This window comes from Microtus ochrogaster, chromosome 16 (genome assembly GCF_000317375.1).
Source record: "Microtus ochrogaster isolate Prairie Vole_2 chromosome 16, MicOch1.0, whole genome shotgun sequence".
Taxonomy (NCBI): domain Eukaryota; kingdom Metazoa; phylum Chordata; class Mammalia; order Rodentia; family Cricetidae; genus Microtus; species Microtus ochrogaster.
The window spans coordinates 40,009,718-40,027,411 of NC_022018.1; positions in this window are offsets into that span (position 1 = coordinate 40,009,718).

A 17,694-nucleotide genomic window follows, 5' to 3' on the forward strand; every position below is an offset into this window, starting at 1 on the left:
GATCTGTAAGTTTTTTTCCCCTTTAAATAAATACTACCCTGTTAATTATAATTCCAAACTGCTGTGGCATCGTTTGTGACTTACGTCTACAAGTGCCAAAAATATGAACTTCTTCTCTATCTATTTTACACATGGTCCTTCAATTTCCTACATCAAGACACCTTTGCTGTTTTCTCATTAGTTACACCAAAGTAAAATGTGAATAACCAAACAGGATAAAGTGTGATTTCTCCTGGCCTCTCCATCAGGGCTAGCCTGACTTTCATCTTTCCTGTAATTCCTCATCTGAACTATGCAGGCAGAATTAATATCTACCAGTCTTAGCCGCTGTTTTATTACTGTGATAAAACACCTTAATCGAAAGCTACTTGGACAGGAAAGGGTTTGTTTTATCTCACACTTCCGTATCAAAGTCCATCATTGAACGAAGTCAGGGCGGGAACTCAAGTACAACCCTGGAGGCAAGAACTGAAGGAGAAACCATGGAGGAGATCTGCTAACTGGTTTGCACCCCAGGGCTTGCTCGAATTTCTTTCCTACAACACCTAGGGTCACTTGTCCACTGTGGGGTACCACCCACAGTGAGCTGGGTCCTCCTTCATCCATCATTACTCAATAATACCTCCAAGCCTTGCCCAAGGCCAATCTGGTGACTACATTTTCTCAGCTGGAGTTCTCTCTTCCCAAATAGCTCTAACTATGCAAAGTTGTCATAAAACTAGCCAGCACAGTTCTCCTTCAAACATGCATGGAAGACGCCCCACAACCTTGTGTAACATCCTTGTGTAACATCAGGGGACCCTTTGTTTGAATAATGCTTGGCACAGTACCATGTCCCACAACACTGGGGATGTTTATAGAAGGGACCTGATCCGTTGTCCCTTTGAACCGCAGCACAGGATGTGACAAATACATTAGGTGTCCCATAAAGGCACCTTGATTTAGAGGAAGTCTTTTTCCATGAAGCAGATCGGAGGTAACTAGTCTGCTTAAGAGGGAGTCGCCAGCACTGCCCTCATGGGTACTGGAACTAACAAAGAAAGACAAACATCCCTTTGGAATCCAGGACAAAGTTACCAGTCCTCTTGCAGAATATCCCACAGGGCTGAAGAGATGATGTCGTTGTCCCAAAGGGGTATTGGTTACTCTTCTGGTTGTTGTGACAAGATGTCTGGCAAAACCAACGTAAGGAACAAAGGGTTTGCTTTGGCTCAGTTTGAGAGTTCCGTCTATTGTTACAGAGGTCAGGGTGGCAGCTGCTTACCATGATGGATGCTGGTTCTCAGCTCATTGTCTCCTTCTTACTCAGTCCTGCCTCCTAGACTGTGGTGCAGTCCACATATAAAGTGAGTCTTCCCACTTCAGTTAACTCAGTCTAGAATCTCTCACAGATGTGCTCAGAGATTTGTTTCCATGGTGATTCCAAATCCCATCAAGTTGACACTCAAGGTTAACCAAGACCCTGGGTCTTGCTTAGCAATGTTTCCCTAGATGTTTTTGTTGCAACATCAGCACAATCTGCTCTGCAGCTGAAGAATGCAGTGTGATGAAATGGATTCTTTTTTTAATTTTGGTGACTGCTTCCTTGGGGTGTGGCAAGGCTGGGGAAGCTCCCCAACAGGTTCCTAAGAAAGGCTGTATTGCTCCAGATAAGTGGTGCTGAAGGAAGCTCCTGCCCAGCTGTCTGTTCGCATCTTGATTTGTCCAGCAGTGGTCTCTGCCCAATCTGAACCGTCAGAGCGATCTCTGTACTCAACACACACAGTCTAAACCTTGAGTCTCTACACTGTATTGTTCTGAGTCAGGAATGTGAATTTACTGAAGTCCTTTTGGACTGAAATACTAGATAAGATATACTAGAATACACAGGAGTTGACCACTTACTTCAGGGGCAAGTCTATAACTGAGCAGAAATGTTTTAATATGCTCTGTGTTCTCTAGTATTGGTTGAGTCATGGGAATCCTTTCTGGTAAACAATCAAACAAAAAAAAATTACTTTCTTTAAACAGCATTCAAACATCCCTTTCTCTGATCTTTCAGCATGCCTGGAATTGACAGTGTCTTGAGCCCACTCCCATCTTGCCAATAGCACAGATGACTAAGGGCAAACAGGAGTGATCAGTTCCACCACAGGGCACTGAAGGATCTGCCTGCCCCAGGTACTTCTTCCTACCTAGATGTGTCTCTCAAATGGAGGTATTAGCAGTAGGTGGAGCTTTCCCAGCTAAGCTTCTAATTACTTATTTAAGGAATTGGTTCAATTGTGTGTCTATCAAGTTCAAAATTCACAAGACCTTCAGGATGGAGACCCAAGAAAGATGATGTTACAATTCAAGTTCATAGGCCATCTGCCAGCTGAATGCCCATTTCCTTGGAGGACAGGGAGTCCTTCTTGGGTTATAGTCAGGCCTTCAACTGACCAGATAAAGTCCACCCATAATATGGAAAGCAATCTGTTTTGCAGTGTCCACTGATGTAAATGTCTTCCTGGCTGGTCTAGTGGCAGAGGGTTATCAAAACTAATAGGGGCCTCAAATGTCAACCCCCTCTAAAACCCTCTTAGGAGCTAGAGATATGGCTCAGCAGTTAAGAGAACATATTGTTCCCTTGCACAGGACCTGGATTTGGTTCCCAGAAAACTCCCTTACAAATTCCTGGAGCTCCAGCTGCAGGGAGATCTAATACCTCTGTCCTCTGCAGACACCTGCATGCACAGACCTCCATACAGACACCTGCATACATACACTTCATAAAAAATCTTTTAAACAGTCTCACAAAAGCATCCAGAACAACACTTGGCTGTAGTTGGTTGTTTTGTACTTTTTTGGCACTTTGGGGAACCTGCCACCCAGATCCCAAATAAACCCCGGAAAGGCTTTATTCTTTCTTATGAATGCCCAACCTTAGCTTGGCTTATTTCTAGTCAGCTTTTCTTAAATTAACCCATCTACCTTTTGCCTCTAAGCTTTTACCGTTTTCTATTTCTGTATAACTTTCTTTACTTCTTACTCTGTGTCTGGCTGTGTAGCTGGGTGGCTGACTGTTGCTGTTCTCTTCTTTCTTCCCTTGGCCCCTACATTCTCCTCCCAGATTTCTCCTCCTATTCATTCTCTCTGCCTGCCAGCCCTGCCTATCCTTTCTCCTGCCTGGCTATTGGCCTTCAGCTCTTTATTAGACCAGTCAGTTATTTTAGACAGGCAAAGTAACACAGCTTCACGGAGTTAAACAAATGAAATATAAAACAATGCAACCTATCTTTGCATCATTAAACAAATGTTCCACAGCATAGATGCATGTAACACAGATTAAAATAATATCCCACAGCACTTGGCCACATAGCAAGATACCATGGTCCCAATAAGCTGACACAGAATTGGCATGAGGCATTTTTTCCTCTTCCTGCACTGACCAGGACCTTTTCCTCCTCTCTGCGATTAACCTACCTCTTACTGCCTTTGGGCTCTTCTGCCCCTAAGCTTGGCTGAGGAGAGAGAACTAGCCTCACTCTCATCCCAGTGAAAATAAGCAAGCTAATGGCCCCATCTCATCTGCAAAGTTTTGTTACTAGTCACAACCAAAAATCAAATGAGGTACAGCAAAAATGGTGTGTGTGGGTTCCGGGGCTAGAAACTCTGCCTGTTTATTCCCTTTTTTGGGGAGGGGGGATTGACTTTCTGAGATGGTAACAGATTTCATCCTTCCTTTGAGTGTCTCTGTCCTTGCAGGTAGATATTTCCTAACCATTGCTCTCTCAATACCTCAGTTTCCAACTCAGCAAAACAGAAGCCAGTATCAAGACCTTTTATCTTCAGAAGATGTGTCCACGCCTATGAAGTCTTTATACTGCCCCGCCCCCTCCATCCCTGTTCTTGCAGGAATATCCCCAAGGATACATTCTCTGTGAAGGCTTGTCCCCAGGGAGGAATCTATTAAAGCCTTCAGAACACTGTCCGCTTCAATGAGCCTAAGCAGCCAAGATTTTTAACTGGGCAGAAAATAAGTTAATAATCCTTTTCCCTCCTCCCTCCCACGCTGCATAGTAGAAAAATCAAGAGCACCTCCCTGTCTAAAAGGAGAATTTAGTGGTGGTGTGCCCAGGTGGCCACTGTCCCAGCCCTTCCAGATCAAGTGTGTACTGTGTTCCCTGACCACTGCTCTACCCCTCCACCCCCCACCCCCTCCACCCCACCCCCACTCCCATTTCCATCATGTTTCCATGGTGAGGCCAGGCAAGCAACACTGTGGAATGTTGTGGCTTTTGCTCTCCTCTTACTCGTTTAGAATCATTTTTGGCTCTTACTATGGTTATTCCAGGAGGAAGCTTTTGGCGTCTAAGAACATCAGAACCATCTGAAGAGGCGACAGGGTGAGCATACCGAGAGCGCTTACTTGGCCCATCTCCTAGCTGTCCCTTCTCTCTCCCATGCCGTAGGTTGTCTACAGTCTCGCTCTTGCATGCCTCCAGGACCCTTGTTACACAGCACACACTTGTTACCCAACCCACTCTCTCTCCAAGTCCTGTGCACTGCAACTATCCTGCATAAGGCTTCTCTTCCCTAAAACGTTCTCTTCAGAGGGATGTGTCCACAATGAAACTAGCCAATGGCTCCTCAGTTCCGACCCAAGGCCTTCTACAGTGTGACTGTAACCTGCCTTCCCAATACATCTACTTATTCTCTCTCATTCACTCATTCTTATAATATACAGATGTAGTCTACCCACTTTATCCGCAGGTTCTATATCTATGAATTCAGTGGACAAATAATTTTAAAAACTATATTTTAATTGTAGGTCTGGATGTGTGGCTCAGTGGTAGAATACTGTCTCACAGGCACACGGCCCTAGATTTAACAAGGATGAAGATGGCAGTGAGCTAGTTCAGTGAGAGTGAAAAGTACTCACAGGAAGGATGGGGCCCAGAAGCTCCTCTAAACCCATAGGAGCAATCCCTCTGTTCCCTCATTGACCATAGACAACGCTCCAAGTTCCTTCATCTGGGCATCTGTCAAGATTTCCTCTCCCATGATTTCCTCTCCTCCTCCAAGACCAGTCTATCTTTCAAGCTTAGATTAAGCCCCGTCTTCTTTGCTGAGGTTTTCTGATTCATAGAAACCTACAAGGAACTCTCATTTCCATACACCCACAAATCCCATAATGAACCCAAATTAAAGTCCAGACAGCTTTTTCCATGCACGGCAAGCTCTGTATTCTGTACAGTCTTCCTAGTCTGCAGTGGGATGGGAGTCATGAGAGACCACATATTCTCGCCTGTCCTGCTCCAGCGCTGGGCCACACTGAAGACATCCTACACGTGCTGCCTAATGCACTGCTTTCCAGCCATGCTCCAGTTACCCTTCACCCCTCTTCGGAAGAGTAAAACACTGGGCTGCAAGAGGCAAAATGGGGCCTTCAAGATGGCTCACCACATAAAACTGCTCATTGCCAAGCCTGATGGAGTCAATCCATGGGCCCCATAGGGTGGGAGGAGAGAACCAGCTCCCACAAATTGTTTCTTAACCTTCTGCGCGCATGCACACACACACACACACACACACACACACACACACACACACACACACACACACATAAATAGAAAAAGAAACGTATGTTTTTAAAAAACCGCCGAAGTAACTTTCCCCAAAGCTTCCCAGGTTCTCTAGTCGACCACAGGCTGTGACCCAGGCCTGCCTTCCACCACTGTCAAGGCTTTTCTAGTTGCCATTGCTTCCATTTCGGCTCCGAGGGACAGTGGGAGCGTGGCAGGAATTTCAGCCCCCTTCACTCTTGCTGACTTTCCAAGAGGGCAACCACTGTAAGCCAATCACTGTCTCCAGAGCTCTCAGCTGTAAAACGTAAGCTGTGTTGCTCTGCCTTGCAGATGAAGCCTGGGGAGCCCCATGCAGCCTCTGCTTGCCCCTCCATCTCTTGCCAGTGATCCCACCTGTTATCTGTCTTCCCTTGATGGTGCACAGGGTGTGATGTAAGGTCGAACCTTCTCCAGAGGTTCAGGGAGCCCAGAGGATGACAGTGTGGCCGGGAGGATGTGTGATGAAGAGGAGGGGACTGGGACTCAAGATTCCAGCTCCGTCTCTGCTGCAAGTGCTCAGAGTTGTCACCTAGGTTTGTACATCAAGTGTCTGTCATGCTAAATCCTGAACACGCTGTCTCGCTGGCTTCTCTAGTCGCTGCTCTAGAGTGTGTGCGTTAAAAGAAGTTGCCTTTCCAATGACAAACAATCTCACTAAATGTCAGGTGCAAGCACTCCTCCACATCTCTGCCACAGCCCCTAGACCAGGCTGTCACATACCCGCTGCAAATAAGCGCCAAAGACAAGTCACTGAAGCTGAAGGCCTAGCCTGGTGAGAGAGGGTCCCAGGCCGTGACAACGGAGCTTCAGCTCTCATCCCTAAGAACATGCTCAGACAAGACTATGTGGTCATTTTCTTCCCTACCAGCTCCTCCAGCTTCTCAACTGGCTCCATGTTGGCTCCAGGATGCTCCCAGGCCCGGGAGGATGTGCTGATCTCACCTTGCATCTGCCCACAAATGCTTGCACATACACATGCTATTTCTTTCTGAGAACTACAGGACAGCAGTGACAATGGACATTAGAGGCTTCAATAGGCGCTAACAAAGCATCCTTCCATACTAGTAAGTGCTTCACCCCAACACCAGTCCATTGATAAAAATGAAATCAGGAGAGCTAACCTGTGATTTCCAAAGTCACCTCTCTCCCTGTCCTTCCGATCCCTCATACTTCTTGATAAGTCTTTGCAAATGACCTTTCCCATTCATTGGTGCAAAGAATGCTAGCCCCGCCCTAGAGGCCAGCTCCCACTTTGCAGAGGGAAGGAGACCTCCACTGGTTCTCTGGTATCTCTAGGTCCAGACTTGCTTTGCGTGGCACAACTTTCAATATATTTGATATCTTCCTGGCAGAAATGCCTGTGCATCTTTTGATAGGGAGAGTAAAGAAAGTGTGGGCTGTCTTAGGAGACTCCAAACTCTCCTTCATCTCTACACGGACCTCTTCTATCTTCTCAAGTCATCCCTGGTAATTAGCATTTTGAACAAAATGTAAAGTTCTCTCAGATGCCTCTTGCCTATATGGCCTTATTTCCTCCTTCATTTCTTCTTTCTCAGAATATCACACAAGGTCAAATCAAGGACTTTGGGGTGAGCCTGAGAGACTCCATCCAGCATTTGCTACCTGCTAGTTTTGGGGGGTCTCATCTTCTCCACTCCTCTCTGTCCAATAGGAAGATGACAGTAGTGTGTCAGGTCAGTGAACATTAATGAAACCACACTTGTAGAACACTTAGCAGAGTGGAACATTTTAAAGACTCTGTGTGGTTATCCATGATCATTTTTCACGCAGAATTCTAGTCATGCATGCTTGCATACATTTTCCCCCGCATCTTTTACAGGTTCTAATTACAACCTACAGCAAAGACAGAGAGTATATCGGAAGCTTGTTTAACAAACAAGTGAAATTTCTAGATCCTCTTAGACTTAACAATGATAGGTTCCCTCGAGAAACAGAGGCCTGGCATAGGGGAAGAAAAGTGCCCACAACTGTGGGAATTGTAGAGTTGAGAGGACAGAGCCCATATCCAGTTTCTGTGTCTCCAGTGTGATACTTCGTGGGAGCCTTTTCGTGCTTCGTGGCAGCCTTATTTTCCGTCTTCCTCATCAGTCACCTGTTCTATACTCCTCCCCTTTGGACTGTGACCTGGGCTCCCTCTCCAGCCTTTGTCTCCTGAAGTATTGCTCCAGCCTCACCCTCCTGCTCAGACTCCAGTTTCTGGCTAGCTGTGGGTTCCTTCTAGATGTCCCACCCTACATCTCAAAACCATCCAGGGGAAAGAGCTCACCACCCACCATGGTTCCCACTCTTCCGTGGATGGCAATTCTTTGATCCTGTCCTTGGATCTGGGAAGTCTAGCTCCTGTGCTACCACCTACAACCCTCCCTCTGCTCAGCAGCCAACACCGGTTTTTAAATACTCCTTTGGGCTGAGATGCCCTGTATCTTTAATTCACTCCACCATCTCTGCCTGTCCAGCTCTCAACCTTCTGCCTAGACCTCCCATGCCAGCCTTTAACATTCTTTTGTGCAACCCAGCCTCTGAACTGCCGGAGAGCAATCTTTAACCTACTAGGCACATCTCTATTTCAAAGTCACCCATCTGCCTCAATGGCTGCTGAAACAAAATACTCTGTCCCCGGTGCAGGCAGGTGGGGCCTCATTCAGTGCTCTCCCCCTCATCTCCCGCAGTCAAATCAATATCCCCACCACACACACACACACTCACCAAATGTGCTCCATCCTTGCTGTCTTCTGTTTTCACAGCCTTCTTTCTCAAATTCAGTGCTCTGTCTAGCTTGTTTGTTCTTCAAGCTTAGCTTAGCTTGGGTTTCTCTCATTTCAGGAAGGCTTCCCTCATTTCTCTGTCTGAAGAAACCCCAGCTTAGCCATATTTCTATCTGTGTAGCAAATGCCCAAGTTAAGTCAACGCTTAAGGAGACAGGGTTCACTTTGACTCATGGTTTCAAAGATTCAGTTCACGGAAACCTGCAGCTCTTAGTTTAGCCTGTGGAAGCACAGTCCATCATGGTAGGAAGCTCAGTGAATGAGACCCATTTGCCTCCTGGCAGCCAGAGACACGAAAAAGAGGAACAAGGGTTCTTCAAGGACATCCCTTGTGACGTGATTTCCTGCCTCTAGAGTCTACTCAAAAGATCCTACCACTTCTAAGTAGCCCCAACGCTTTGAAAGTTAACCTGCACCACTAGGGCCTTTGAGGGACACTACTGGTTCCAAGCTATAGCAAACCCCTGAGAAGGTCTCACTCACTGAATCCCAACGCTCCTTGGACTCCATTGGATGTTGGGAATAATTTAACCCAATGTACACATATTGACAGAAATGTAGTGGAGGAGTTGTCCCTGGTTGCTGGGGAAAGAAAGTAAGTCCTTTCCAAGCTCACCAGTCAGCGCTAAGACTCAGCCAAGCCAGCTGGAATTGAGGAATGCACTGTTAGCACGGGGTGACAGCAGCTATTAGGCTGTAGAAGGCTGGGTGCTTGAGTAAGAGCATAGAGACCCACAGCAAGCAGCTCAGAGCCCTGGCTCCACCCCTGCTTACGGCTGGCAAGTCACTTCACCCTCCGAAGCAGCCTTCTCTTAAACTGCGCAGTGAGCAGGGTGGTAACGTGTGGTTGCTATTGTAAGGACTACATGTGTGTGAAAGTGCTTGGCTCAGTGCCTGGCACAGCAAATAGTCACAAGCCATGTGACCTCAGGAATATGTGTCACATAATCCCTTCAACCTGGAACAAAGGAGAAATAATTCCTACCTCATAAGAGTGTTATGAAGATTAAATGGATTAGGGTACATAACGCTGAGAGCAGAACCCAAGATAGGATTCGATACCAGCTCTTTGGAGGGGATGTTGATGGCAAGAAAGATGTTGGGCATCTGGGAGGATGCCACATGGAGGCAGGAAGCTAGCAGCTTCCACTGAAATTTTCATGTGCATGGCTTTTTCCCTACTATGTTGTAAATGTGAGGACCAATAATATTGTTGCAAATGTGGTAGTACCTCCCCGGTGTGGCTAGTGCAGGAGCTGGCGCTCTTCGGCGGGTGTCATCAAATGTGCCTGCAAATGGCCGGAGAGCAGATATTTTAGATGTCCATGCCACATGTCAAGACTGTTCAGCTTGCTCATTGTAATGCAAAAGTGGCCACACATGGTACATTAATGAGCAGGTCTGCCTGGGTTCCGGTTTATTTACAAGACTGATAAGAGACCAGAGTTGCCCAATGTGTCCTAATCTGTTGAACCTGGCCCTAGGGAGTCATTAAGCAAGCAAGCCAGAAACGAGTAAACAAAGGTCAGAATGGATCATAACGATGTCTTTCATTTCTCCCCTTTAAAGCTTTTTAGGGATCCCCAGGACGCAGGCAAAGAAGTAAGCTTCTCCTCTGCCCATCCCTCCTATTTAGAGACACCTGGGCCTGGAGACAGTAAGGGAACAAGCATGAATTCCGCAGCCTGGCAATATCCAGGCTGGTTGTAGGAGTAGGAGTCAGGAGACCGGCTTCCTGTCTGCTCAGTGTGGTGCTGAATCAGCAATGTCAATAATACCTGGGAAACTGTAAGCATCACCTCATCCTGGGGACCACCCACATCCGTGCTGTGAGGCCAGGCCCAACAGATGGACGCTTTCCGCCAGTGAGTCCAGTTTCACACACCAACAGCGTGCCTGACTCCTTTGCCCTCTCTTAAGTATCAGACCACAGTGGGAAAGGCGATGGGTTGTCTCCTCTATTTTTTTTGTTCAATGAAGATGGTCAACAATCCTGTTGCTTGCAGTGGTAACAAAACTCTCCTTCCGCATGTCTTCTAGAGCCTGCTGAAAGCTAGAGTGGATCCTTCAGTCCAGCCCCGGCCAGGCCCACACTTCCATGGTGGGGCCTTTTGCGCAAGAGGGTCAGCATCCATTTTGCCCCTCGCATTCCCAGGGCAGAGTCCTTTGGTCTTTCTTCTGCAAGCACCTCAGATTTCTGTGGGAGTTTATCCAGGTTTCCTGGAATCATTTTGGAACTAGACTACTTGGATATTTTGTGAGTATACTTTCTTATATTATGCTCTACATATTGCAATAAGGTTATTTCTGAATCCAATTTCTTTCTCTGCCTTCATTCAAATTACACCCACAAATACCTAGAAAATGTTCATTTTTCTCCCCAAAGCAAAGACTGGGCCAGAGAAATCACTGAACCAAACTGTCACCCAGAAGAGGAAAATACATAATATTTGTCACATTGTGGTTTAGGAAATAAACAATGGGAAATGAAGAAGAATTGCTATTATAACTTCTCAGAACTTCTATTCTTGGCCTTGATATATCGATATTTTATTTTTATCATGCTATCCAGACACTCCATATTTTCATCTGACCAGTCTCTTACTGTTTGCCAGATTAACCAGAACCCCCAGAAAACAACCTGCAAGGCTCTTAGGAACCCAGGCAAGGAGCTACTCATAAGCACAACTATGTATTTCTCTTCTCATGTTGAGCGTGCGTTATTCCAATTCAATTGACATACATTCACATGAACACTAAATATAAAGATCTCAATGAATAATTAGAAAATGACCTCTGTAGCCTTCTGTTGCAGCTCACTGCTAGTACCCAGGAACCCCCATGACCTTCCCAACAGCAAATCACCCTCCCCCACATCTCACAAGAGATATATCTTTTTATCAGCTTTTTTGTTTTTCTAAATGGATCTTGCCTACATAGCCTAGGCTAGCTTTGAAGACGAAACCTCCGGTCTTAACCTCTCAAATTCTGGGATTAAAGTTGTGCACCACCACATCTGACTTACTTGTTCTAAAGTTGTGCATTGGAAGCCATGATTCAGTCTACTTGGCAAGCCTAGACACACAGAGAAATGGTCAAACATTGAACGAATGCACTTAGATGTTTGGAGCTAAACTGGAGAAGAATCATGCTTAACAATTCCTCAGTTTAATATTTAGATGAAGCATTTAATGATTGGCTTTATTCATATAAAAGAGTCACAAGCTAGTAAAAATAATGCCCTATCAGCCTTATTTTTTTTTTTTGGACCAAATTTAAAATAGTGGTATCTATACAAGTTCCAATGTTTGCTTTTTGAATATATTTTAATTTATTCTTTGATAATTTCATGCACATATGCAATGCGTCCTGATCAAATCCATCCCTATCACCTCCCCAACTCCTCCCAGATCCCACCATCATACCTCCATCCTAACTTCATATACTCTTTTCTTCTAACCATTGAGTATAGATAGGTGCTGGTCACATGTTCATTGGTGTAGGACCATCCACAGCTGTGTGGGAAACCTTCCTAGGGCCACAACTACCAATAGCTTCAGCTAGAAGTAGAGTGTTTTAAGTCCCCTTTCCTATCCATATTGTAATTTTTTCTGACTTGATCTTAAGCAGGTTTTATGCATATAGCCACAGCCATTATGTATGCATATGTACAAAAGGCCTTTCATGTCTGGAGAAAAAAATGACTCACAGTAGTCCTCCACAGCCTCTGTCCCTCACAGTCTTTCTGCTTCCTTTTCTATAATGATCCCTGTGATGGGAGTGGGGTATGCATTATGATTCGGGTGTCTTATTTAGAGTTGAGCAGTCCGTACTCTCTTGTTCTCTGCAGTTTCACCTACTGTGCATCTCTATAATAAGCGCTATCTACCACAAAAAGAAACTTCTCTGATAAAGGTCGAGAGCAACATTACTCTGTGTATAAAGATATTTAGAGAACAGTTTGATACTGTGTCCATTTAGCAACATTAAAGGTAATAGGTTCTCCTCTAAGGGATCTGATTTACCCAATCACAAATTTTTGATGCAATTAACCGTAGCAGGTATGAGTTCTTGAGTGGCTCATAAAGCCAATCAGAAAGCAGTTGGTTACCCCGTGACATTCCTGCCACTATTGCCCTAGCTAAGCTGGTTGTCACTGTAGCTCTCCGTGTTCCAAGCTGGATAAGACTGTTGATTACTTTTCTCCCACAGCAGCCTGCATAGTGCCTTGTAACACTATTTTCCAAGCCAGCTGGGAAAATGCTTCCAGGGTAGTGTTATCTCTATTTTTCCATGTCCTGTGACCACCAACTACCGGCAGGCAATCAAGAGCTTGTGTTGTTTGAGAAGGCTCTGGAAGCCTTGACCAACATCTTGAACATGAGTATCCCAAACCTGGCACCAATACACATATCGTAAAATTTACCATCCTAATTTTTTAAGTCTACACTTAAATGATGTATTCACATCATTGTGCAACGGTTGCCACCACCCAGAACATTTTTGTCTCCCCAAGCTGAAACTCTGCACCCTTTAAACAATAACTTCCCATTCTTCTCCCTGCCCCACGCACCTCCATTCTATTTCTTGCCTCTAGAAACCTAAGAACTTATAGAAGTTAAGCCAGTTGGTATTTGTCCTTTGGCATGTGACTTATTTTGCTTGGAATAAAGTTTTCAAGGATGGTCAATGCTATGGCACATCAGAGTGTCCTCTTTCCTAAGGCTGCACATGCTGTTGTGTGCACACATTCCATTTTCTTTACCCATCCCTCTGTTAATGGATACATGGATTACTCTCATCTATTGTGGAACGCTGTCCTCCAGGGATGGCAAGGCCACTGTCCTTTAGAATTGTCTGAAACTGTAATTATTAGAAGGAGACCTGTACAAAATTGGACCCATCAATGTTCTGTCATGGAGAAGGGAATGGGATAAGGCACCACCCCTCCCCAAGGATTTATATACGGTTAATGGCGGCTAGAGAAGGAAGAGTTGGAAGTAGCACTGCTTCAACCATAGTCTCACCAAGATAGAGCTGAGTAGAACTGTTTGTTTGGTCTGTCGTTTATTCCCTATCTAGAGTGGTTAAATGTCTGTTTATCTCCCTCGGAAAAGTTTATCCCTCACTACTGAATGAAGCTGTTGTGACCAAGACTATGCAATTTTCAGACTGAGTCCTGCCTTGAGTGTGTGTGTGTGTGATACCCAGAAGTAGAACTGTCAGATTTTATAATAGTTCTGTTAAAATTTTGAGAAATGCCATACTCCAACACTGTTTCTTATGTGACTGTACTAAGATCTCAAAACATTTATAAGTCTCTGTTCCCCAGATTCCAGCCATATATGATGCTGTATATATGTAGAAACTAGTTTGGGTTGTAAATCAATCCCAGCCTAAGATGAAAGAGATGTTAGAGGTTACCAAGCCAACCTCATCCATTTACTAGAGAGCGAAGTGGCCCAGGGAAGTGATGTGGACTTACATTGGCTACATAGGGGAAAAAACAGTGCACAGGTGTAGAACATCCCTGCAAAAGAGTTGCCTGTAGCAGCAAGTCTCTAACCCCTGCAGTGAGAAAGGAAAGATGACCTCCAAAGAACAAAGTGTTTTGGCCCCCTCCCAGGCTGATTTCATGCAGCCTGAGGGTTGGACCTTATCAATGTCCTGCTGGATCTCTTGTCACCACGCTTCAAACTCACCCTATGTTTCCTGCTGCCACTCAACCAGTCCACCCAAGGAGGCTTGGGTGCACACAGCCTCTTCCTTTGTTCTCCCTCAGTGTCTCCAGAGGCACTTTCCCTACCCACTGGTCAAAACCATATTTCCTTAGTGGTCCATTCCTGCTGAGCCTTAACACACACACACACACACACACACACACACACAGAGAGAGAGAGAGAGAGAGAGAGAGAGAGAGAGAGAGAGAGAGAGAGAGAGAGAGGCTTATGTGTGGTTCGCTGCCTCTTCATCTTCTGTCAGTGGTAAACTAAAATGGCCCCTGATAGTTAATGATAAATAATGCTATCTTCTACTCCCATTTAATTTTCTTTTTTCTTTAATTTGACTATCTTCTTCAGGGGCATCCTCAGGATATTACGAGCTTCCGGCATCTGCAACCTTGTTCCACCTGACCTCCATGGACTGCATCTCTTCTAACTGGCATGCTGGTAGTACCGTTTGTTCTCAGGGAGCTGACAGGTTGGAAAACAGACTAACACATGTCTTCTCTAGCTGCAGTAATGAAGCGAGCTTGTACGTCATCAAACAGGCTTTTCTGTACAAATATCAGTTTCTTATCTACTAACTCAAATGATCCCAGCAAGGTTCAAGTAAAAAGATTAAAATCTTCATTTCATTAACAAGAGCGTTGATACTCAGGAGAGGAAACAATTTGTCCCAGAGCCAGACCTGAGAGCACTTCCAAGCTCCATCAAAAAGCTCCCAAGAGGATAATTTTAGATGATGGGCACATGGATGAACCTTCATAAACTATAAATATTTGGAAATGGAGCTTCTGAGAATGTGACCGTGTGACAAAGAAAAGGTCCTGCAAAGGTAGGAACTTTGGGGATCTGAGAAGATGAGTAAATTCAACATGGGGTTCTTTTCTGCAGAGCTTTGCCAATCGGATGGCGACGTGACCTGTATGAGACTCAACAAGTTGGGGCCTTACTGCAGGACAGTGCCCTCTTAGGAAGATCCTGTGTTCTAAGCAGGGTAGAGGTCAGCCTAGATGAGAAGTTTAGGCTGCAGAATGCACAAACCTGCAATGCAAAGGATCTTGGGAATCGCCTGCTCCTATAGGCTACATGATTGTGAGCCTCAAGTTTCGTCCAGCGTTATCCCTGAGGATGTACAGAGTGTGGGGGCTGTACTCTGAGATGAGGAAGAGGTAGGAAAGTTTCCTTTCCCCTCTCACCTCAAGAAGCCCCAGCCAAAAATAGCAGGATTTTGAGATAGATGGCAGGGATCTCCTTGACCATAGCCTTTCAAGACTGTCATGGTCTTTTCTAGGAGATCTCCATGTTCGTTTGTAGGCATTGCACTGGGTTTGGGAGGAAGTGAATCCAGCTTCCATTTCAAATACATCTCTTCTCCCCTGTGCTCCTGGGAATCTAGCTGATCTTCAGAGTTTTCAGAGGCACTTGGGAGTAGCTACACCTTCAAGGGATACTCAAGATGGATGGAGCCAAGAGTGTGGGCTTAGACATCTATCCAATAAAATAAGACCATATTTACCCCCCAACTCCTCACCTGTTCGCTCATATACCCCTCAATCCATCTCCATTCCAGTTTCATGTCTTTAAAAAATAATCTACGAAGTGCTGCCATGTGTGCATGGGTGTCAGGCCATGCATTGGAGCATGTGAATCCTATGCGTGGGCATACCCTCAGCCTCTTACTCCCGGTTATGCATCTCTGCATGAACTACTTGCCCACTGCAAAAGAAACTTCTCTGACCAAGAATGGCAACAGTCCAGGTCTATGGGTATAAACACAGACATTCAAAGGCACTGACAGCAGGACCAATTAGCAAAATAACAAAAATAGGCTTTACCCTAGGGCCAATGACCTCTGAACCATTGACTTTTGGTGATGATTAAAATACCAGGCATGAAATCTCTTTTTGTGAAGCAGGCCTCAAATCTAAGCAGAAAGTGCTTAGTTACCACATCAACAGTTGTGCTACCAGTGCATGAATGGCCATAGCTGACCTGTGAGTATTACAGCATGCAGGCTGCAGTATTAGATAAGACTATTTGATGCCTTTTAGCGGCCAGCAGCCTATGCAGCACCTTCTGGTACTACTGAAGCTTACCAGCAGGGAGGAGTTTTGAGATTGATTTCTTCAGCCAAAGCGGATGTTATCTTCAGCAATAGGATCCTAAAATGTTGTGATTGATGGGAATCGAGATCATCTGTGTTGTTTTAAACACCCCCAGGATATTAACCTTCATCAGGTGGTGAAAGGAGACAGAGTCCCACATTGGAGCACCGGACTGAAATCTCAAGGTCCAAATCAGGAGCAGAAGGAGAGAGAGCACGAGCAAGGAACTCAGGACCGTGAGGGGTGCACCCACACACTGAGACAATGGGGATGTTCTATTGGGAACTCACCAAGGCCAGCTGGACTGGGTCTGAAAAAGCATGGGATAAAACCAGACTCGCTGAACATAACAGACAATGAGGACTGCTGAGAAGTCAAGAACAATGGCACTGGGTTTTGATCCTACTGCACGTACTGGCTTTGTGGGAGCCTGGGCTGTTTGGATGTTCACCTTACCAGACCTGGAAGGAAGTGGGAGGTTCTTGGACTCCCCACAGGGCAGGGAACCCTGACTGCTCTTTGGGCTGACGAGAGAGGGGGAGTTTATTGGGGGAGGGGGAGGGAAATGGGAGGCAGTGGCAGGGAGGAGACAGAAATCTTTAATAAATAAATAATAAATAAAAAATAAAAAAAAACATCCCCAGGGCCTACATGACCAATAACTTATAGTTATAGCTATAGGGAGGCATTAACGTTCATTGCAATTTTCATTTACTAACCCATGTGATCTGGAACAACACTGGCTACCCATGTAACAAAGCTCTTCTTGGGGAAGACGTGAGATAGATGAGTACAATACAGCAAGAGTATCCCTCATTGAGACAATAGAGACAATCACTGGCTCATTTTTTAGATTAACTTTCAGGCAACACAGTGGTCTTTTGAGGTGCACGTTATAATTAATGGGTGTATAAAACACTAGCTAGGCCTCACAGAGATTTTGATGTTATCATAAGTGGGTCCCTACATCGGATCCCTGCATTGACTGGGACAATAAACTTTTCCTCCCCCTAGTGATTGTAGTGAGCAGTTGAGAATGGGAAACCCTGCTCTGGGCGAACCACCTACTTGTGAACATGGAGATAAAGTGGAAGCAAAGTCATGTCTAGAGAATGGGGCACGCCTAGAGAAAGAGAGCACGGCGGAAGAGTAGACAAGACACAGGACAAGTTCACAGGGAGACATTGAGGACAAATGGGCTGCTGGGGGCTGTTCAGACCTGCTTTTTATGACCTGGCTGGACATTTGTTTCCATGAGTAAGAAACTAATAGACTGTTGTATGATAGTAATACAAGACAATGTGATGAATGTATGCTCACAGGAGACTCAGCTTCCTTCTGTGGCTATAATCATCCAATGTGTTTTTAGTTCATCACATGTGTGTCCCCATCTCATCAGAAATGCCACCTACCCAAGAGAGGCGGTATACTCACAGAGTCTCTGCTTTAACAAGTGGGAACATGGGGTTCAGGAGACCAAGGTAGGTGC